The sequence below is a fragment of the Camelus dromedarius genome, chromosome 4, assembly GCF_036321535.1.
Source record: "Camelus dromedarius isolate mCamDro1 chromosome 4, mCamDro1.pat, whole genome shotgun sequence".
Lineage (NCBI taxonomy): Eukaryota > Metazoa > Chordata > Mammalia > Artiodactyla > Camelidae > Camelus > Camelus dromedarius.
This window is the reverse complement of record NC_087439.1, coordinates 28581659-28605602: the sequence shown is the minus strand read 5'-3', so window position 1 is coordinate 28605602 and position 23944 is coordinate 28581659. Positions and strand designations below refer to the sequence as shown.

The following is a 23944-nucleotide window of genomic DNA, read 5'->3' as shown; positions in this document are numbered from 1 at the left end:
TGAAAAAGCTACAGTAATCAAAACAGTATGGTACTGGCACAAAAACAGTATTAATTGAACAGTATAAATGGAACAGAATAGAGAGCAAACAAATGAATTCACCCTCATATGATCAATCAGTCTATGATAAAGGAGGCAAGAATATACAATGGGAAAAAGACAGCCTCTTCAATAAACAATGTTGGAAAAATTGGACAGCAATATGAATAAAGATTAAACTGGACTGCTTTCTTATACCATATACAAATAAACTCAAAAGGGATTAAAGACTTAAACATAAAACATGAAACCACAAAACTCCTAGAAGAAAATATAGGCAATATGCTCTTTGATGTCAGTCTTAGCAATAGTTTTTTGGATATGTCTCCTTAGGCAATGAAAACAAAAGAAACACAAATGGACTACATCAAAGTAAAAAGCTCTTGAACAGCAAAGGAAGCTATCAATAAAACTAAAAGGCTGTAAAGAATGGGAGAAGATATTTGCAAACAATATATTTGATAAGGGGTTAATATTCAAAATGTACAATGAACTCATACAACTCAACAGCAAAAAAAAAAAAAAAATCTTATTAAAGAATAGGCTGAAAACCTGAATAGACTTTTTTTTTTTCCAAGACATACAGCGGCCAACAGGGTCATAAAAAGATGCTCAACATCACTAGTCATCAGGGAAATGTGAATCAAAACCACAATGAGATATCACCTCACACCTATAAAAATGGCTACTATCAAAAAGAAAACAAATAATAAGTGTGGGAGAGAATATGGAAAAAAGGGAGCTCTTGTGCACTGTTGGTGGCTATGTAAATTGGTGTTCTCACTATGGAATACAGTATAGAGATATCTCAAAAAATTATAACTACCATATGATCCAGCATTTCCATTTCTGGACATTTTCCCAAAGAAAACAAAAACACTAATTCAAAAAGATATATGCACTATATGTTCACTGCAGCATTATTCACAATAGCCAAGATATAGAAGCAGCCTAAGTGCCCTTTGATAGACGAATGAATAATGAAGATGTGGTATATAGATGCAATGGAATACTACTAAGACATAAAAAAGAAATTTTGCCATTTGTTGGCAACATGGATGGACCAAGAGGGTATTATGTCAAGTGAAATAAGTTAAAGACAAATACCACATGATTTCACTTATATGTGAAATCTGAAAAACAAGTGAACAAACATAATAAAACAGAAACAAAGTTATAGATACAGACAATAATCAGGTAGTTGCTAGAGGGGAGGTGGGGGTGGGGGTGGGGGAAGAAATAGGTGAGTGAAATTAAGCAAACTTCCAGTTGCAAAATATATCAGTCATGGGTATGAAATGTACAGTGTGGGGAATTATAGTCAGTAACTATGAAATATCTTTGTATGGTGACAGATGGTAACTAGACTTACTGTGATAATTTTGTAATGTTTAGAAATACCAAATCACTATGTTGTGCACCAGGAAGTAACCTAGTGTTGTAGGTCAATTATACTTCAAAAAACAAACTCATAGAAAAAGAAATCAGATCTGTGGTTACCATAGGTAGGGGCAGGGATGGGGGAATTGGATGAAGGTGGTCAAAATGTATAAACTTCCAGTTATAAGATAAATAAATACTAGGGATGAAATGTACAACATGATTAATATGATTAACACTGCTGTATGTTATATATCAAAGCTGTTAGGAAAGTGAATCCTAAGAGTTCTTTCTCATCACAAGGAAAAAAAATTTTTTTTTCTTTTTCTTTTAATTTGTATCTATATGAGATGATAGATGTTCACTGAACTTATTGTGGTAATCATTTAATGATATATGTAAGTCAAATCATTATGCTGTATACCTTAAACTTACACAGTGCTATATGTTAATTTTATCTCAATAAAACTGGAAGGAAAAAAACCTTCTGTATTCCTGGAAAAAATCAAATGAAGGTACAATATAGTATACCAATATCAATGAAAAGATAAAAGTAATAATAAAGGTTAAAAACTACATTTGGAAGTTTTTATATGAAATATAAAAATATGTTTAATAAACCCCATGCAGAAACATTACTGGAGACACTTAATTAAAATTTAATTTGCTTCAAATAAATTCTTTTACTTATAGAACAGAGGCACCTGGTGACACTATTTCTATTAACTTTATACTTCATGAAAATATCTTCTTTGCTATTAAAAGTTTTCATTTAAAGTTTCTAAGAAAAATTAGTAATTAAAGAGAAAAGCTGGGGAATTAAGAGTCCATATAACTGACAAACAGGCAAAGAGTCTATAAAAATAACTGCAACAGTCAAGTGATGTTTATAGGCAACTTAAAAAAAAAGAATCAACTGACAGCTAAAAAATGTAAAGCCAAAATTAGATATATAGCAAAACACAAAATTGTTTCTAGTCACTTATTCCAACTGGAAGAAATGAAGAGTTCAATAACTGAAATCTATGGAGAACACTACATACTGACTCTCATTAAATACAGGTAGTAACTTAGTACCCACTAGTAAAAGGGTCTCATTGTTGAGTTGTTTCTGGATTTGTGTATATTTCCTAGAACCAGCCCACGCAGAGAATTCAGAAAAGAACTCAGATAGTGGGTCAAGTGAAGATACTCTACCAGATGGCTGTGGTGTATACCTTCAGTGTCTAACGATTATCTCCAATATCATGCCTTGCATTGCTTCTAAATGTAGCCCACATTCCCTCTTTACTATTGATTGTGGGTTATTATTTACATCTTTTATGTAAGTTTAATCCAGCCTTTGCTATTTCCCTCTTTTCATTTTCAACGTTTTTTCATCCCCCTTTTTTAATGTTCTCTTACCAGCTGTACTCACTGGATGTTCAATCTGGCTGATAATCCATCTAACTCTTCTGATACTTTTAAGAATTTGTTTCATAGTTTCATAGAATTCTTACATAAGTTCAAAACAAGTACCATGTTCATTTTTAAAACTGCAAAATCTAAAGTAAAAGAGTAAACAAGTAAGCACTCTGAAATGCATTCCTGTCTTTAAAATGGTCACTACCTGTCTGTCACCTCAATTTTTAAATTGAGATCTATCTTATATTTGCCACCTGCTAATGTAGTAAAAATAACAGGCGTGGTTTACTAAGGATCATTTGATGCTAGTAGCTTTATTGTCTATACTGAGCATATAAAAACATGCTCAGCTAAACCTTGGGGAAATGTATCTAAGTTTTATATAAACATAAATAACCATATATGTATTACTTGTAAAATTATTAAAATGAGAACATTCTATGTACAATGTCCTATAACTCACCTTTTTTATTTAACAAGGGCATCTTTCCATAATACCATAGAGAGGTACTTCTATAGACCAGATGAGACCTATGTCGTGCAGTTCAATGTGGCTGGAGAAAAACCCATAACCATACTGACTGGACTCACTTGTAAATTCATGAAGAACTCAAGTGGGCTCTTAATGCTCCCAGCGAACCATAGTATGATCCCCTAGTTTATTCAATCTCTCATTTTCTTAGATAATATTTTCACACCTGTTCCTCAAGTCTTCTCCCTCATACTCCCAATCTAGTCTATATGAAATCCAACTGACAATTTCAAATTATATCCAACTCCAATGACTTCTCATCACTTGCACTGCCACTCTCCATTAGCCTATATGTAATTATAATTGGCAAAACCAATCAGAGTAAGCTTTTCAAAATTTGTCAGATCATATTATTTCTCTCCTAAGACATAAACAAAGTCCAATGGATATCATTACTTTTCTGACCCCATATCCTACCACTGTCCCTCTTGCTCTGCTCAAGACACACTGGCCTCTAACCCTTTTATTTACAACAACTGACTCATGTTCCTCCCCAATGAGTTCAAACTGGTTGTTCTCCCTACCTGGGAACATTCTTTCCTCAGATATCCACATGACTAACTGCCTTGCTTCTTTTAAGTCTTTGCTTAAATTTGCTCTTTCTTGATAAGACTTATCCTGCTAATCCTATGTAATATTGCAACACCTCCTCCTAATTCGACTTACCCTCTTTTATGTTTTTTTTTATAGCACTTATTATCTTCTCACATACATTATCTATTTATTATGATCATTTTTTAATGTCTGTCTCCTACCACTAAAACGTAAGCTCCATAAGGACTGGGAATTTTTTTTGTTTTGTTCACTGATCCTAAGCACCTAAAACAGTGCCTGGAACAAAGTAGGCCCTCAATAAATACTTGAAGAAAAAAAGAACAAAAATTTATTCACTTAATTCAAATAGCTAAGATATACATTAATTTTAAAACATTTTAAAAGCTTAAAATATTTTATTGTAAAATTTACCTCCCACTCCTGTTCTCCATGTATCCAATTTCTATTCCCTCCCCATGAGATAATGTCATCACTGTTACTATTTCCTTGTGTTTCCTTGCAGTGATTTTTCTGCATAAGTAAGCATATATAGATGAACATTCTTTTCTCCATTATCTTTGAACCACAAAGGTGGCATCCTATATATACTGCTCTGCATTTGTAATATTTTAATTTTAATTGTAATTAGAAAAAAATGAATAGACCATGAAGATTTTTATTAGAAATAACAAGGTTCTTGGTTGGTTTATAACAGCTGAACAGTATTCTATTCTGGATATCATACAGTTAAATTTGACCCATTTAGATACACATTTAAGTTTCCCCAACATTTGCTTTTAAATATTGCTAAGAATAACTTTGTATCTATCTCATAAAGGACTATATCAGTGGATAAATTCCAAAAAATAATTAACTAGGTCAATAGAAAACGTGTTTTTCTAATTTTGACAGATACTGCCAATTACTCTCCATATGGTTTGTGTCCATTTATATTCTACCAGGAACATAAAAGAATGCCTCCATTCTCACCAAGCTTATTAAATCCAATTTTGAGAAATTTGGAAATTCCAATAGCTGAGTAGTAGTATTTCACTGTGGCTTAAACCTGCTTTTCTTTTATCAGGTATGAGGTTAAAATTTCCATATGAGTAAAAGCCATTTGTATTTCTTCATTGTTAATATTCTTTCATGTACTTTGTCATTTTTCGGACAGCAATGTTAGTCTTTTAACTTATTTTGTATTTTTTAAGTATATTTAAAAAATTTAGCCACTTGAATAGGAATTGCAAACTTTCAATGTTTGTAGTTTGTCTTTTGATTTTGCTTATACGTATGTGTGTGTTAAAAAATGTGGTCAAATTTATGAATCATTTTATTTTATGGCTTCAAGATTTTGTTTTGAAGGGTTTTTCTACTCTAAAGTCATAAGAAAAAACCTCTCATGTTTTCTGAGTACCTCTGTGGCTTCATATTTTACATTTGAATATTTGATCCATTTAGAGTATATCTTGCTGTATGGTGTGAAGTGTGGATTCAACTTTCCTTTCCAGATGGCTAACCAGTTGTCCCAACATGTACTAAATGGTACATTTCTTCCCACTGATATGAGATGCCATCCTCAATTTCAACTTATAAGTCTATTGCTGGAGTTTATAACCCTGTCCATTCTGTCATTTCATACATCAATATAGCCTTTTCAACTAGGGTTCTGTGACAGAATTAAATTCTACAAAAATGCTATGTGACTCTTTTAGTACTTTCCTAATCTCCCAAGAAGAGTATATAGCTAATACCATTTTACATGCAGAGGAAGTTAATTCACTACATACATAGGCTAAATGATGGCCATCTGAAGATACCATGTCCTAATTCCTATAAAATGTAAATGTTACCTTATAAGGAAGAAAGGTCTTTCCAGATGTAATTAGGTCAAGGCTTTTGAAATGGGGACACTACTCTGGATTACCCAGTTGAGTCCTAAATGAAATCACAAGGGTCCTTATAAAGAAAAGTAGACACACACAGAAGGGGAGGTTATGTGGCTCCATACCCTGAGACTGAAGGAGTGGCATGACCATAAGCCAAGGAGTGCTTGCAGCTACTAGAAGCTGGAAGAGGTGAGGAAAGGATTCTTCCCATAGAACATTTAGAGGGAGAACAGATCTTGATTTTGATTTTGGCTCAGTGACACTGATCTCAGACTTCTGGTATCTGGAACTGGGAGAGAATAAATATCTGTTGCATTAAGCCACCAAGTTTTTGGTAATTTGTTACAGCAGCCATAGGAAATTAACAGCATATCTTAGGCTTATGGCACATACCCAAACACCATGTATAGGTACAATATGGCACTAGGGCTTAATTTAAAGTCATTTTGTTAAACATGGAAGTTGCCCATATGGCTCTTGTCCCACAATATCTTAGTGAATTTTCTTGTTCTTTGTAGTAGTCACTCAGTTGATTAACTAAAATCCACTGGATGGCAGTTCCAGGAACACAATCATATGATCTGCACATGGGCTTTTAACTTCATCTTTTAAAATTTCTTTTAAAGTTCTATTATTTTTCTCTTGGCTTTTTCTCATGACACTGGATATCTTTGCAGTGTTCATGGTGTGTTCAAATGCTTTCAACATTTCCTTATTCTTCTCTCACCCCCATGCCTGCTTGATCTGTTTTAGACTGAAAGGAGAATTAATAAACTTTCCAAGTCTAGTGTTTTTGACTATTTTCCCCTGTACATGCATTTTTTGCATTGTAAGTGCTGATGCCACATTATCTGCTTTGTAGATGTTCATAACTGCTGTATCTCATTGTGAACTGCACTCTTGGCATTAAAAAAAAATGACTTTGTTCATCTCATTTGATGTTTATGTGGACCGATTCCTCTGGTCTGACATTTAATATTTGTTTGCCTTTATCTGACTTAATTTTTAATCTTGTTTAGTTTTCAACATTTTAAAAGAAATTTAGTTGTGCTTCTTACATATATTAGAGAATAGTATTTGCTCTGTGATTTAGCTGGAAATCCACTTTCTAAAAAACCAACATGAGCTAAAAGCCCATTTACATTAATTTTTCTCTTGTCTGATTCCCTTCAGTACAATATTAAATGATAACTGTGATAGTGGGCATCTGATAAATAGAATTGTTTTTGTTCTTTTATTTTAACTTGTTTTCTTGATTATTTTAAAAAAGAAAATATTTTATTATTAGTTGTTATCTCGTTTTTCTCCGTGTATAATTTCTCTGTAGGTATCTTTGTTCCATTAGTTATCTTTTTATAATTATAAATTTATGCAATTTTGTATTTACAAATTAACTTCTGTAATTTATGTAAATTTGTCTTTTCTCTATTCAAGATCTGTTAGTTCACTTCTATAAGCAATTAAGATATTGGCATATTTCCAATAACTCTGTCCTGCTCTTTTTTTCCTTCATCATATTTCAGTTAATATTTTAAAATATTTTTCTCTGTACTGTTAAATTCTGCTTACACTTTTATTATTTTCAGCTTTAATAGACATTCTTTGACTTGGAGGAAATAGACAAATTTACAACTACAAAAACCTGGATGTAAAGGGGAGAAAACAGGTCAAGGTAGTGCATCATCTCTATTTTTAGGGAATACACTGTTTACATTTTGTTCTAGTCTTTATTTTATAGGTAAAACCTTTTTAATGCTTACTGTTCATCCTTCTGTGGTAATTTTTAAGTTATTTCCCCCTGAATGGCAGTAGTTCATTTTCTAGGAATTTTTTTCAGCAAAGGCACACTTAATAACAGTATTCTCCAAGTTCAAAAATTGTCTATAGTCTTTATACCTGAAGACACTATGAATTTAAAATACAAAATACATTCTTTTGTATAAGGTCCTGTAGATGTTACTCTACTGTCAGTTGGCCCTAAATGTTGATGTGGATAATATTTTCCTCTTTCCCCCCTTATCAGTGACTTAATCATTTGTTCTAGTGGCCTGTAATTTTCTTTTTTTGTTAGTGTCTTTGTGTGGTTTTGGTATCATGTGATGGTGGCTTCATAGAATGAGTTTGGGAGTATTCCCTCCTTTTCTTCATGTTTAAAGTCCAGTAAGTTCATGAAGCTATGTCTCAGTAATTACAGTTCTAGGTTAATTTCCCCTGGTGTGCCTTTTTCAATATGGAGATTCAAATTACCTTCTATTTTATAAAAGTTACTGAATTTTATCTTTAAATATTTGTCCTTTTATTATTTTTCTTTAGTGTCTCTATCTCAATTTATCTACTTATACACAGAATACAAAATTTTCTAATTATTTTATTCTTTCTTTGGTTTCCTTTATTCATTCTTCTCATTTTAATGTTATATATTCCTGAAGAGTACCTTCTATAATGTCTAGTCTCTCTTCTGTTTTTTTCAATTTCATCTTTGAAATAAGTACTTCTTTTCTAAGTTTGGCCAGCTCATAATTCATCTTCTGATGTTTTACAACATGTTTCTCAGAGTTCTTGCTTTCTGGATCATCAGTTTTTCTCCTAAAGTTGATTGGTTTATTCATGTGCTCTCTTCTCCCTCTGTCTCTGTGTCCTTCTATCCATCCCTCTGTGTTCCCTCCTTTCCCTTCCTTTCTTTGTGGAGAAACTCACTCAATATATTTCCAGTAATATCAGGATTCAGATGTAATCACCAAACTCTGAAACAGGCAAGAGCAGCTGAGACCTGGTAGGAGCCACATAAGAGTAAGTGAAGAGAAGCAGTCTTGGAGAAGTATAGTGGTAAAGAACACCACAGGGCGGCTCTCAGAAAATGATGGCAAGAATATGCCCTGACAGTACATAACACACCTTAAGTTGCTACAGGCCTTGTTTATAGTCACAGGTATGGGAACAGAGGTGAGTTGAGTTGTCAGTAGAATGCAGCAGTCTCAGGTTTAGAGAAGTAGAGAAGGTAGGGGCGACACAAAGAATACACAAACAAACCCTTTTTACAGGAAGTTTGTGTCCGTGGCAGAAGAGAAGACTATTTCTTGGAAAGCAAACTTGGAACAATAGTCTGGACCCTCCCTAACCGCCCCCCTGCCCCCCACCCCCCACACATACGTGGTGCCAGATAATACCATTACATTCAGTTGTGAGTAAAAACAAAAAGGAATTAGCAGAGTCCTGGTAACAAAGATACTCTAACAGGATGAAAAGAACAGCAAAAGATAGTGATAGGCAGCAATTGATCACTAGGAAAATGTTACCACAATGCAAGGAAGAGGTTGGAAAATAGATCATTTTCATGTTTATTAGTCATTTGCATTTCTTCCTTGATAAATTACATGTTCAAGTCTTTTATATAAATGGTTGTCTCTTTCATATTAAATTGTTAGCACTTTGTATATTAATAAAATCATCATCTTCCTTGTTGTAGATGCCAACTATCAATTCTTATGTCTTCAAGTGCTTTTTAATTTAATTTATAGATTTTTCTAATTATTTAAAAATTTTATAGTAAAAATTACAAATCTATTATTTTATGGCCTGTAAAGAGTTGCTTTTAAAACAAAATATTAATGTTATCATTATGTTTTCTAAAGATGCTTTAGATTTCACAAATCACATCAATCCTATGCTCAAAACCCACCAATGGCTTCTTGTTACAGTTAAAATAAAACCTAAAGTTTAAATAACTTAATGTGACCTCTAAGTCCCTTACATGTCTGGCTCCTGCAAGAATTTTTTTAGGGGAGATATATAAATATCAAGGATTTCTTTGTAAGTAAGAAAGGATTAAAAAGAAATAAAGACATACTGTCAAAGTATGTAAGAAAAACTGAAATAAGATGATAGAAACACACTCAAATGCATCAAAAATTACAGTAACTATTATATGTTTACTGACAATTTCTTTTTGTTAGTGAGTCCATGAATTTCCTGCTTGTGATCTCTACTCCTTTTTCTTTTTGTTCATGGAAATAACTTTAATTATTCTTCTGATAATACATGGTTACAGTAAAATGTCAGACTCTGGAGATAAAGTGAAAATCTTCCAGATTTAACTATAATTTGGTATATATTGTACAGAACATTAGACCAGATGGCTGTCATTTTTTTCTGAACACTTACCTGCCCTGAACATCATAACCTTACATATTTGTTTGTCAAAATATTTACCTTTTACACAGCCTTGACACACTGGCAGTATGGCAACAGTTTTAAGAGTGTAAGAAAGTTAATTGAGAGCATCATTAACCAAAGTTTCTGGTTATAGAATAGTAGAAAACTATTGTAATACAGGATTAATTTAGGTATGTGGCAGTGGGAATTTAAGTCAAGCAAGCTTGGGCAGATCATAGCCTACTGGTCAGGGTTAGTACATTGAATTCCTGTTCAGTTCAAAAGAGGACTGACTGTTACAAGGCTCAGATATGGACACTGAGATTTTCTAGGTATGTCCTGACTGAAAGAAAAGTGGGTATGGGGCTATACCTGCAGCTGGGGAGACCATCAGGTATTATCAGTACCCATGGGAGAGGTACTGGAAGAAGATAAGGGGAAACTTGAATAGATCAAAAAGCATTAAAGACATAAATAGCATTCAAAGAAACCTCACAACCAGATAGTTTTACATATGATTTTAAACACACATTAAAGCAACACTAAATTCATATTATATAAAGTTGTTCTAGAAAACAGAAAAAGAGTAAAAGCTACTCATATCATTTTATAAGGCCAGTGTAATTTTAACTGCAAAATCAGATAAGGAAAATGAAGGAAAAAAATTATAGCACATTACATTTAAGAACGTAGATTCTAAAATCCTAAATAAAAAATTTGCTAATCAAATACAATAATATATTAAAATACTGTACCATGATCAAGTAAGGTGTAAACTATCCATATAATTGACAACATTAATATACCACAGGGTAAGTATCACATGATTATTTTAACAGAGGCATAAAAAACATTTTATAAGGTTCAATAGTTCTTTATGGTTAGAATACATGGCATGCTAGACATAGAAGAATCTTTCTTAATGTGGTGAGGTTTTCTATTAAAAACCTTCAACGAGCATTATACTTAAGTGAGAAATTAGATACATTTTCTTTAACATTGGGTATAAGATGAGAATGCCTACTGTCATTTAACACAGTTTCACGGGAACTGACTGAAGTCTTGGAAAGAAGAAAGAAGTAAAAGTACAAGGATGGGAATGGTAGAAATAAGACTGTCATTATTTATAATTGATACATGATCATCTTAGAGGAAAGAATGATCTATTAAGAGTAAGAGAGGTCAGCAATGTTAGAGCCAAGATCAAGTTTCAAAAAAATCAGCAGCATTTTCTATACATCAGCAGTAGACATCAAGAAAATACTTTAATTGAATATTTAAAATATGAGTATCTACTTAAACATCATGTATAACATTAAAAAGTTGAAAAATTGGAAGCAGATTTTTTTAACTATTTAAAACTGATAGGAAATGAATATCTAGAATATACAACAAATTCTTGAAAAATACTAATCAACAAACAGGAACCCATATAAATAAAGAATATGAACAAGGAATTTCAGAAGAAGGAAGCCAAAAGGGCAAACAAGAATATGAAAGAAATAGTCAAACTCATTAGTGATAAGCGGAATTCAGATTGACACAATGAGCTATAGAATCACACACATTAGACTGAGAATATTAGAAAGCTAGATAATGTCAAAGATTGGCACGAATGAGGGGGTTTCTACTGGTGAAAGTGTGGACCAAAGTATTTACTTGGTAGAGGTTCTGGCAGGACTTGGCCAAATTAAATGTAAACATATATATCCTATTACCCAGCAGTTCTGTTCCTAGGTACACACCCAAAGAAATCCTCACCAAGTTCCCTGAGAAGACAAATATGAGAACGTTTATCATAGCATTGCTTGTTGTGACAGAAAATTAGAAGCAATCTGGGTGGAAATCACTGGGAAACATGGATAGTTAAAACATGACAGCTACAAACCACGGAATAGTATGCAGTAGTTAGAAGCAATGTAAACACAACAACATAAATAAATGACAAAAACATAAGATTAAGTAAAATAAAACAGTAAGAAAAAGAATGAGAGGCATAGTACAATACCATTTATGCATATTAAAATTTCATGAGCATAAATGGAGAAGGCAGGGTAGAGATATAGTTAAGACAAGCTCAACCATGAGATAGATAAACACTAAAGCTGAGATATGGGTACACAAAAGTTCATGGTATTTTATTTCCTGTTCTTTGTTATGTTTTTTCAAAATTTTATATTTAAAATACTTGAAAAATATGCATGTATAAAACAATACTCATGGTATGAAAAAATATATGAACAAAAGAGAACAGTGTAATAGATATTAGACTAACATATTAGAATGATTTCCTATGGGGCAAGGTCAGCAGCATGAGAGCAGAAATGAGAAGAAAAGAAAATATATAAATAAATTAAATAAGTGCTTTGCAGGAACCAGTGATGACAGTATGCCATGAATTAAGGAGTGTGATTAACTCTATTTTCTACGCAAAAGGTACACTGAGAAGGGAAACTTTTTTTTTTAATCAGAAGGATCTATGTTAGACTGTGGAGATAAAGGAACTATAAAAATAATTGTCTAATTATTATAATTCAGAAAACAATTGAATAGCTCTTCTAAGTAAGCAAATCACATTTATAACTATAGAAATAAATTAGAAATAAGTAATGCCATTTATATTTTCAAGAGAAGTCATTTCTGACAATAATATTCATCGTAGAAAACTAGCAAAATCACTAAGCTGCTAACTAGAAATTAAGGAGAAAAAATAGACTCTAAGTAATTGCACTCTAAAAGAATAAAGAAAAATAGAACAAAGGAAAAAAATTCCCACACCAAAGGCTGTAAACTATTTTGATTCACACAGTAGCAACAGTCGATTTTTTCAAAGGAAAAACTTTATGCTGATATTGAAAAAAATAGGACTTTTCAAAATCTGTATTTCTGGTTTCTTCCGAAAAAAATCATGAGATTTGATTTTACTGGCCTCTTATTCCCACTTAGAAAGGATTTTAGAGCTGAATATTCTCCAAGGTTCTGGTGTACCTACTTGTCACACAAAATTATTTAAAGTACCTTTTTTTTTTTTTTGCATTTTAATATCTCACTCAAAATTTTACTAAGTGTATTCAGAAATTTACTTAGGAATGTAAGCATGTAAGCAGTCATAAGAGACAAACAAAATATGCTAAGTGAAAGGATATGGTAGGTCAAGACAAAGCTTTGGGGACTTAAGAAATAGTGAGAAGAGGTTTAGTATTCAGAAGTAATACTATGAGTATTTGAAACTATGACAGGGTTTTTAGAAGTGGTTAAAAAACAAGGTTAAGGAACTAATTAATACATACATTTAAAAAATACAGTGGATAGTAGCTTTCTGTAAAATTATTTTTTCAAGTTTTTCAAGTTAAACTCTACTGAGTTATGCACACAGTTTTGATGGACGCTTATTTAATCTCTTCTCCATTCTTCTTAATTGGTTTGCACTCTTCCATAATACATCAATTTTATCAACTGCCCATTATTAATGAAATCTGATACTTCTGACAAGATGGTATTAGGGCATAAAAACTTGTGTCTGAATACGAATGGACGTGGTTGTGAGGTTGCTTAGACAGGGCCAGTGATAAAAAAGTGAGCAAGTTTAGCAAATCAAATTATAATCTGGCAACCCTGACCATTTAAATTAGATTATTTATGAGGCTGTAGTTATTACTCACCTTGAGTGTCTATTTTTTTTAAAGATCTTGTCTGCAAACCATATAACATTCAATATCTACTTCCCACATGCAGAAACTGGTATCTTCAATAAGCATCTAAAAGAGAAACATAAGAAAATATCATGAATTTAAGGTTATAAATATTTTTTCATTTATTTTAAATACTAAAGGAAACACTGAAATTTTTCTTTATGGTTTCTTTAATAACTGTGGGCAAAGGGAGCTGTGTATCATAGGACATTTTAAATGTAATTAAATAGTAATAATAATGAGATTTTTTTTTTTGCTTTAGAAGAATCAGAAAGCACTATGGAATATGTATTTTGATCCCAGGCATAGAGTTTAGTACTTTCTATAGTATTAATTTTATATGGCTAACCTAATTTCTATAAACATTTTTAAGAAATATAATTTTAAACACATTGATTCTGATGTCCCATATGAATGTAGCCCCACCCTAGAAAATACTTTGCTTGTTCAGAATGAATAATTACAAAAATATATACTTGATTACATCTGAGTTGCCTATAAAAATCAAAATCATAGAAATCAATTAGTTAAATATTCTGTCTTCATGAAAAGGTATTTTTTATCCCTTATTATGTAAACTGCCCAATCAGTGCTTTATACCAAGCTAATAAAGCTTAGCAGAGGCCTTTTAAGAGAAATTGCCTCTAATAGAGAACTGAGATTATTCAGAGAAAATGTTCTTTGTAGAAATAATTTTATTCTGACTTTCTTTGCTTGTTTACATAAGCCTGAGACAAGCAGTCAGGGAAACAAGATGTGGACACTACAGTGCCATACCTTTAGCATATGGTTTTGAGTTCTATGGATTCCAAAGCCAATCAGTAGTTTTTTGATGAGCAACATCACTGTTCCTTTTGGTCATTAGTGTACGTCGCTGTTTCAGTTGCAGCTACATGTTAAAAACACCCGGGACACTTCTAAATGTATGGTGACAGTCTATTCCTTACATATTCTGAGCTAACTGGTATCACGGGGGCCAGGACCTAGCTATTCTTCAAAAGGATTAAGGAAGGATATTTATTCTGCAGGTTAAGAAATGATCTTACCTCAACTACTTGACTTAGTTTCTATGGATAGCTAATAAGACATTAACTTCAAAATAAAAAAATACTGCCAAAGGATCTATGAAAATTAGTAAGGTACTTGCCGACCTGACTAGAGTATTTAAAATGACTAAAAAGCTTCCATGACACACATAAACACACACAAACCTACTTCAACAATGACAACGTCTTAGATTACATGGATCTAAGCATGGCATAATTGGTGGTTGCAGTGAATCTCAAATTCCAATGCACTTAAGGACCAAAGGTACTACTTTAAAATAAAATGGGGATTCTCAGGTGCCATGCCCAGAGATTCTGATTCAGAAGAATTCAGCTAAGGCCAAGGTGTCTCTTATTTTTAAACATCTCAGGTGATTAAAATGCAAAAGGTCTACATTCCCTGTAAAACAGTGCTCTAAGTATTTATGAACAGTGACTACTACTAGACTTTCAATATTAGCATTTATAAAAACATTCTTGAGTTTTATTCTGAGATTGTATTTCTAATCTTAGTAGATAATCCCAAAGCCCACTGGTAACAAATAACTTTAAATGTAAGAGTAAATAGGACTTGAGCAATAAATCAATGCAGTTAAGCTAAAATAATGTTTATGGATCATATATTTTGTAAGCTTTGCTATCCTTCTAAGTAAACTGTGTAGGTAATCGATAAAAATACTTGTGGGCCAAAAATAAAAGAGAAAACTAGGTTATATTCTATAATGAAGACTTAATGTAAAACCTCATATATAACTAGAAACATGCCCTCATTGTTTCAAAATTAAAATTTTTTGTCCCTAACTTAGTGGAAGGTAAAAGCTCAAAAGGTAGCACAAATACCATTTGCTCTGTTTAAATACAAAACCAAAAATTTGAAAAGAGAATGTCTTGAATCATTTCCCTTAAGAACACACACACACAAACATAACTTACTAAAAATAACATGGAATAGACTGTTAATATTCTAGTTTTGAAAATTCATATAAACAAGTCCAGAATTACTTCACAACAAAAACAATATATTCAACATCACATACCCTTCAGATTCTTTGTGACAAAGAAAAGTTGAATAAACAGAGGCAAATATCTGAGTCTTGACTATACATAATAAGGATGGTGGTCAACAACTACTAATCCTTTAAAGAAAATTATACATATTTTCTCCTACCTACCTAATTTGGAAATGCTCCTAATAAAGTATTCTTTCTACATGCGTGTGCTGCCAAAGACTTTAGGTGTTTCTACTAAGTTAACATCAATCTTCAGTTTATGACTTCAGTTGATTCCTTCCTCAGGCTTAGTGCTGCTTAAAAGCTAGGAAACAGTATGGACTTCCCAAATGTCTTCACGAACAGTGAGCTATTCTACCTTTCAAATCTGCAAGATACGCTGCAAGCCTGCCTCTGTGGTTTACAGCTAAGAAATGAAGCCCCAATGTCTTTCGGCAAGACTCTTGATTTTCTATCACCTGACCCCATCTGTCTTTTGCTGTTTATCTCTCATCTCATGGTCAACCAAAACTTAGCTCAAATACTGCTTCCTCCTTAAAGGAAATTTCCATCACCTGACACTACAGCTATCTTTCCCTTTTGATTTCCTACACGAATTATTGCAAATTACTTAGCTAATTAATCAGGTACACACTTATGGTCCCTTACTTCTGTCTTTTATTATTATTTAAGACTTAGCATTTTCGTTTTATTCCCCTAACTAGCTTATAATTTCCCAGCAAGCCCTAGCCTGAAAGCATTTAATAAATATGTGATGATTTTACTTGTTGGTCTTTCTAATAATAAAATACAGTGTTCTTCAGTGATAAGGTGAGGTACCCAACATTTCTTTTTAGTACATTTTATAACTATGAATGATTTAAAAATTATAAAGGGGGGAGGGTGATAGCTCAGTGATAGAGCCACATGCTTAGCATGCACGAGGTCCTGGGTTCAATCCCCAATACCTCCATTAAAAAAAGAATGAATAAATAAAAATTATAATCTATGTTGCATGAACTTTCCTATCTGTTCTAAGCACTACCACACCTCACTCTCTTAATGTCTCATAAACCAAGTAATTTTGGTTAACTGAGAATAGTAGTGTAATAATTACTAGTATTAATAACAACTAAATTAACAGGAATGGACAATTTTCAGTATATTATACTCTAAATATACTTAACACATAAGTCATAGGAAACATGGTTTAGTGTTTCCTTAGGAAAACTATGTATTTTAATAAGAACCAATAACTCTGTAAATTATACACTATATCACAAAAGAATTCAACCTATACGTATTGCTCTTTAATTATTAAAAATACAGACTTCTAGACAATGGACATTAAGTAGCTCCAACATTTGTCATATAAGTTGCTAAAACTTCTTCCTTGCTTTTTAATACAGTAGTAAGAACTAACACTTATTGATTTCTAAATTCTAAGTAGCATTAATTAATTTAATCCTCACAGGAATCCTACAAAGTGCTACTATCATTTACATTTTACAGATAAGGAAGATGAGGAACAGAGAAAGTAACTGGCCAAAGGTTTCACAGCTAGTAACTGGCAGAGCTGGTTTTCAAACTCATACAGTCTACAATTAACTACAGTATTTCTTGAAGGCCCTCTCCATTACACTAAAATCTCCAATAGTTCTGAAAGACTTATCTAACAGATCTTCATATCCATTTCTGCCTTCCACCTTCCATCTTTATACAAGGTTTATCAGGTTTCCCACTGAGAGAAGAATGTCATGGTGGTCTACTTCCAACTCTTCTTCCTCACAATAAGATGATTTCTAAGTTCTCATTTAGCTCTACATGCTTTCTATTATTTCTGTACCATTTACATAATAAAGCCTGTGTGATATTAAGGGTTTATCCTAAAAACCTCATCTTGCTTTTGAATGTAATGTTATAAGCCTAATCACATTAAGATCCATTAATGGTTCAATACCGGGATATAAAATTTATGGTTTTAACTCAATTTTTTCTACAAAAAAATGTGCCTTCTTAAAATATCACTGCACCCCCAATTTAAAAATATGGCAGTTTTTACAGAAAGAAAACATGCTTTCTACTTCCCTGAGCTATGTGATTATATCCCAACCTAACCTTCATAGGTGATTGCTTTCATAGCATTAGCAGTATGCAGTTTCATAGCCTTCAAGATTCCATTTATTCTGATCTGACAGTGACTTTTGAAAAAACTCCAATTCACAGATTTCATATATGACTGGATAGAAACAGATTATAGCAAGAAATTACAGAATAAAATAAAATCTCACAGTCTTAAGAAAACAAACATTCAAAGAATTAAAAATATTTTTAGTCTATGTTTAGTTTTTTTTAAGGTTTCCAAATTTCTTCAGTATAGCAAGAGTTCTAATCATGCAACCCATGGAAGATTTGTTTCCTCAACCGTTTTTATCACAGAGACTAATCTTAGTATGAGCATATTCAAGCCATTCTTAGTATCAGTGAGGACCATTATTAGGTTTATTCCAGATCATGTTTTTTTTTAGTGAATCCAGAATAACTTTTACTTATGGTTTTATTTATTTATTTTTGCAGCTATTCCATCTTTTTGGTAAACAGCCTAAGAGGCCCTTACTGTCTATGCCCAAGTCACTTTCAAAAACAAAGAACCATTAGTTACTCTAAATCCTTTCTACCAAATTAAGCCTTGTCCTTTAGCCCTCTTGCAACTTGTTCAGATGATATGACTTCAGTATGTAGCTACATTTAAAGTCCAAAGCAACCGAATTTCTATGAAAGTTGACACTAACCAGGCTATTCAAGGCAATCACGGTAAATGATGTATTTTCATTAGAGAAAAAAAGAAAAGCCATCTCTTTTTTCCTCTATTTTTTTTCCCCCACTAGCATTCTCCAAAAACATCCATCCGGTCTAGGCAGAGTATTTCTTCAGATACTCTGAAATAAACAATTTGGTTCTGAAAGACCACCTTAATTACACCCGTTATTTGGGGAATACTCATGAGTGATTTTTGGCTACACTAATATGCAAACACCTTGAGAGCTGACCTTTTTTGAGAGGAGGAATTAAGTACAACATTTTGCCAAATACAGTACCAAGAACATGCGTATTAACATTCTGGCAATAATACATTCAATCTTAGTCATATTATCCTTTTGGGCTTGTTGATAGACAACTAATGAGCTAAGAGAGATGGGGCCCAGTAAATAGCTCATTTTTTACTGTAATTCTGTATAGTCTCTCTCAACCTCAAAAGTAGGTTCTCAACATCTTGAAAACCACTATGGATTGAGAACTCAAGGCTGAGAAAATCAGTATGTTGTAGAGAAAAAAATAGGACTCGGAGAATGAAATCAATGAGTGAGTCTTTGTTAGTAGGTTTACATGCAATAAATCAAAAATTCTAGAAAAGAATTATTTCCATTTATCCTTCCGTGTGCTAGAACTTTTTAAGGACATCCTCAGTGGCAGTGTTATAGAGAAACACCATAAAGCTATTTCATATAGCTTTATTATATTTTATAAAGCTATTTTACATATGGAAATAATATTCTATGACCTTGCTCTCTGCCCTCCTCTAAATGCTGGCCCTGTTAGAAGTTCATGACTATAGGATGTTGATGCTGTCTTATCTTCTCAGGTTATCTTATCCGGCGTCCTCAGTAGTCTCTCAGCTTACTTCTAGCAGTAGATCCCTCTTTTATCCTTTTTTCGTGGCCTCCTTAAAACATCACTATCACTGACTTCACCTTCATTTTCTTTTCTAAAACATCATATTCCTCTTTCTCTCATTACCAACAGGAGTTGCCTATATTTCCAGAACGCCAGAAATGAAATATTTTTTCAATGCTAGAAAGTTCTATAGAGGAGCAGGAGGAGGAGGGGAGAAAAGCAAGAGTGAGCACAACTACTACTGATATTACTGTTCAGGATTATGCTAAAAGCGTAGATGGAATTACGGGAAAGGAGACTGGGATATCAAAGAAGGAATTTCAACATCAGAAAGTACGCTTAAATTTCTTCTGAAACATGGTAACCTTGAAGGCCCTTTCTAACTTCATGAGTCTTTGCAATTATGATTAGGAATCACAAAAAATTTTGTGAGCAAACAAGAAAAGAATGTTTTGAAAAAGTATTCACACAAACACGAAAGTTGTACTGCCCCTTTTTGGAGGCAGACAACAGAAATTCATGAACATTTAACAGAGTAGAATTCTTTTTTTAAATTCTAAAGCAATATGGCAAAATATAGGTATTAGTTGTACCAGTCAGCAATTTATTACCTAACATATTTAACTAACTCAAGGGTTAAAACAAACAAAATCCTATAAACTGATGGTAGGCCAACATGGAGAATAAAACAAAAACCTGGGAAGTGATGCTGAAATTCATGCTACCAAAAGAAAAACTGCAAAAGAACTGGAATTTTGCCCAGCAAAAAAAGCTGTTCTGCTGCTGCTGCAACAGAAAATGGGTCCATGACTCTGTGTGTGTGTGTGTGTGTGTGTGTGTGTGTGTGTGTGTGTGTGTGTGTGAGAGAGAGAGAGAGAGAGAGAGAGAGAGAGAGAGAGAGAGAGAGAGAGAGAGACCCTACTGCTTTTGTACACAAAAATTAGGAGGCCTCAAAGAAGTTTCACATATTTTCAAGTATTTTAATGGTGTTATAACAACATTTTGGGGCATTTGAAATGTAAGACACTGTCATCTCAAAGTAAAGCACTATTATGAAGATAGATTTCATGAAGCTATTATAAACTCAGTTCAATGCCTAAAATGAAATTCAGATTCAGAATATAAACCATAATGCTTTGTTTACATGGTGGTAACAAAGATAACAATAGGTTTAAAAGCGGTCCACTGTATTGAACTGAACAAATTACTAGGGTGTTACAGGAGCTTTAGCAGAAAGAACTGAATCAGAACTCAGAAAAAGTCTTTTTAGAAGATGTTCTCTGTATAAAAACAAAATCATGTAAGTTAAAAAATTAATGAGATATGCTTGGCTCATTAATTGGTACTTGTTAATTAAGACTAATTTGAGAGAAAACTAATTAGAGGGAAGATATATTTAAATTAACTTATAGAAAAACTTTATATAAATACAATTTTAAAGTATGTGCATACAGACAAAAACTGCTCTCTTATAGAGATTTTTGAAATAAGCAGCTTCACAATACAGCTACAGATTATTAAAACTGGTGTATAAACTGCTCATAGGCAAACATTAAATTTATGCTGTAAGATTTTTAAAATGTTCTATAATATGGGAAAACCCTCCTTCCAATATTTATGACATCGATAATGTAAAGAAAATATAAGCTTTTATGTAACACATACTTTATATATAACACATCTTTTATACAACACACATAAAGCCAAAGTGACTTTTCATATTATAAACAAAACAACCCTGCTAACTGATGAGGACTGATGAGTCCTCATTCCTCATTAATGGGAATAAATCTTCAAGGTAATATCCTTAAGAAGAAAAGAGATTTTAGCCAGCGTAACTGACAAAAAAGCAACAAGTAGTTATATCTTAGGAAAATATTAAAAAGTCTTAAAGAAATGGAGGGGGAAAAATGAAAATTTCCTAACCAAGTCAAATTCTACCACAATTTCCAATAGAAACAAAAAGGTAGAAGGGAGAGGTGTTAGAGCTAAGTGCAAGAAGGTGAAGTCCCCATATGTTAACCCATTGGAAGAATAAAATGACAGAGAAAATGCACAGAAGAATAGTAATGTCACCCTCAGCGTGTCTGAAAAAAACATTAATGTGATGAAAGTATCAAAGCCAGCGGTGCTTGGGGGAAACACTAAGCTCCGACTTTCTGCAGATTTTGGTGCAGGCATTCATAATGGCAAAAGAAACGATATTATGTGAGAAATTCTGTGAGCCAGCAATAATGCCCGATTTTATGATATCTGGGAAATAGCTATTTTTAAACAAAGGAACAATATTTCAAATCCTACCAAGAACAGCTCAGTATTATGTCAACCTGCCAAATAATGAAGAGTTTTGTTAGAGAAAATAACACATTGACAAAAGAATAAAATACTTATAAGCAGAAAAAGATGTCTGGATTACACAAATTACCTCCAGGAGCAAACAAAGATGGGGTCGTTATCGACTTGGTGAAAGACAATTGAGAAATCAGAAAATGAAATCCAAATTTAAGCAAACACAACCAAAAAGAGTTCCTGCGTCACTCTTACTTAAGATTTTTCAGATTTAGAGAATTGTCCTGTCAAGTTTTTTGAGATGTACAAAAAATTAGTGGAATATCATTTTAGATCTTTCAAAGGTGACAAGTCAAATGCTACACATATAAAATGTGAAGTATTTCCAGAAATCTGTTCCATCTTCTCTGTGTTTATAATGAACTGAATAACTATGTAGAAAAATAACTGCTAGAATGTTTAAACCAAAACATTATAGGCCATTTTGCTCTGAGTGAGTTAAGCTTTAATGGCACCTCTCACATACAGCTTCAAATACTACTTAAAATTAATCAAATATTAAATGTTCCCTATATTGCCAACATTTATAATGTAGTGATTCTTCTGATGATTCCTTAGTACTGAGAATATAGCTGTAAATAGCACTGTAGATACAGAAATAATAAAAAGCACCCTGTATAAAAATCCGTAAGTAAAATTTTAACTAGGTATAGTAAACTGCAAATCAATATGTAGAAGTAACTTAGTATGATGGGTTCATGTTCAGTAAAAATTAAATATAAAACAAAAATATATCTATTGACTGGCTGGTTGCAAGAGAGAGAAAATGAAGCAAAAAAAATAAAATGATATATTTAGTTCATTCATTTAGAAAATAATAGAAACAAATTATCTCAAAGCAGTCCATCTATTGGTAACAGATGCCTCCCTATTGGATTAAAGCAGGTCACATTGTCCTTTTAATTGTTCAAAAAAGGCTGAATATTGGTAATTACATATTGTTCAAAGTAAAAGCATTAGTTAACATATTTAATTCATTTAATTCCATGAAATATAGTGATAAACCAAGAAATAATGTATTCATTGACTAAAATCTGCATTTCAAATCATTTTTCTACCACACAAAAAGGTGAAAGAAGAATAAATACATTCAGTGATTTCTGCTGTTACAAGATTATAAAGTTAAGAGATTAAGGTTTTAGCAAGTTTGAATATACACTATATACATTATTAGGTAAAAATCATCATTGTTTTATTCTTCTTGGATGTGGATAAAGATGTCAGAAGAAAAAGTTATAAATGAGAGCAAATTCACATTTGGAAAAAAAGCAAAACAACAGTCTTTACGATAACTTAATAAATTTTTTGGCCAAAGTACAATAAGTTGCAAGCTTCCTCTACCAAATTATTGCAAGTTCATAATTCAAAAAAATTGTTGACTATAAATAAAGGCAATCTATGTTAACTAGAGATTGATCAATCAATCAATCTAATTGAAAAAGGACCATATAATAAAAGTTTAGCAAATACCTCAAGAACGGAATTCTCATTTACGTCTGATCCTACAAATAGGTCTTAAAAAACAACATAAAAACGAAAGTTAATTCTCATTTATGCCTGATCCTACAAATATGTCTTAAAAAACATAAAAACAAAAGTTAATATAGTATTAAAAACTTTATTTACCTATCATAACATTAGATGTACCAAGATTACCTATTCTGATATATTCAATGTTTGATCAGAATGAACAGTGTGGCTGTACCAGCTGTTAAATACTAAATAGTGAAAGACTTCTGTACTTGTTGGAAAATGGCCACTACTCCAACTTCTCCACATGTCTCCTTCTCTAGGGACCTCTCCTCCACCAAAAGTTCTCCAAGTTTTAATTTCTAAGGAGATAACACTTGGCAGAGCATAAAACCTCCAAGTCCCTGGCACCCACTCTGACTGGTTGGTGCCTGGGCCATACTAGCCTTTATGTAATTCAAACTTCTCCTCTGTTAATAAGACTGGGAGAGTAGCCCAAGTTTTGAGCTTGTAGTAAGAGAGACTAGATTACAGCAGCTCCGCTAATTGGGTAAATCACTGGACCTTTCTGAAGTTTCAGTTTCTTCTTTTGAAATAGTTATTACTAGCTGTCTAGTAGGGCTGACTGTGGATTACATTGACATAAAGTCCTATTTTTAGCACATGGTAGGCATACCATTTACTTTCCCCTCACCCTACACAGTAAATACTACATAGAAAAATAAGCAATAACTGTAGTCCTTTACCACAAATGGGTCCTGTTTTAAACATTTACTTTTGAAGCAAGTCTGGT

The 23944-nt window shown here is 32.6% G+C and overlaps 1 protein-coding gene across 9 annotated transcripts in view; it reads right to left on the bottom strand.

The window, feature by feature from the left end:
* MBD5 (methyl-CpG binding domain protein 5) overlaps positions 1-23944 on the bottom strand; it is a 329751-nt gene that overhangs the window by 178446 nt on the left and 127361 nt on the right. For 7 of the 9 annotated variants that reach the window (XR_010380573.1, XM_064484760.1, XM_064484761.1 and 4 more), the window contains exon 2: positions 13593-13688. The gene's annotated coding sequence lies outside the window, so the exon portion shown is untranslated. Of the gene's footprint in view, positions 1-5900; positions 6295-13592; positions 13689-14399; positions 14512-23944 lie in introns of those variants that run through there. The other 2 variants (XM_064484759.1, XM_031451365.2) reach the window with 2 other exon arrangements.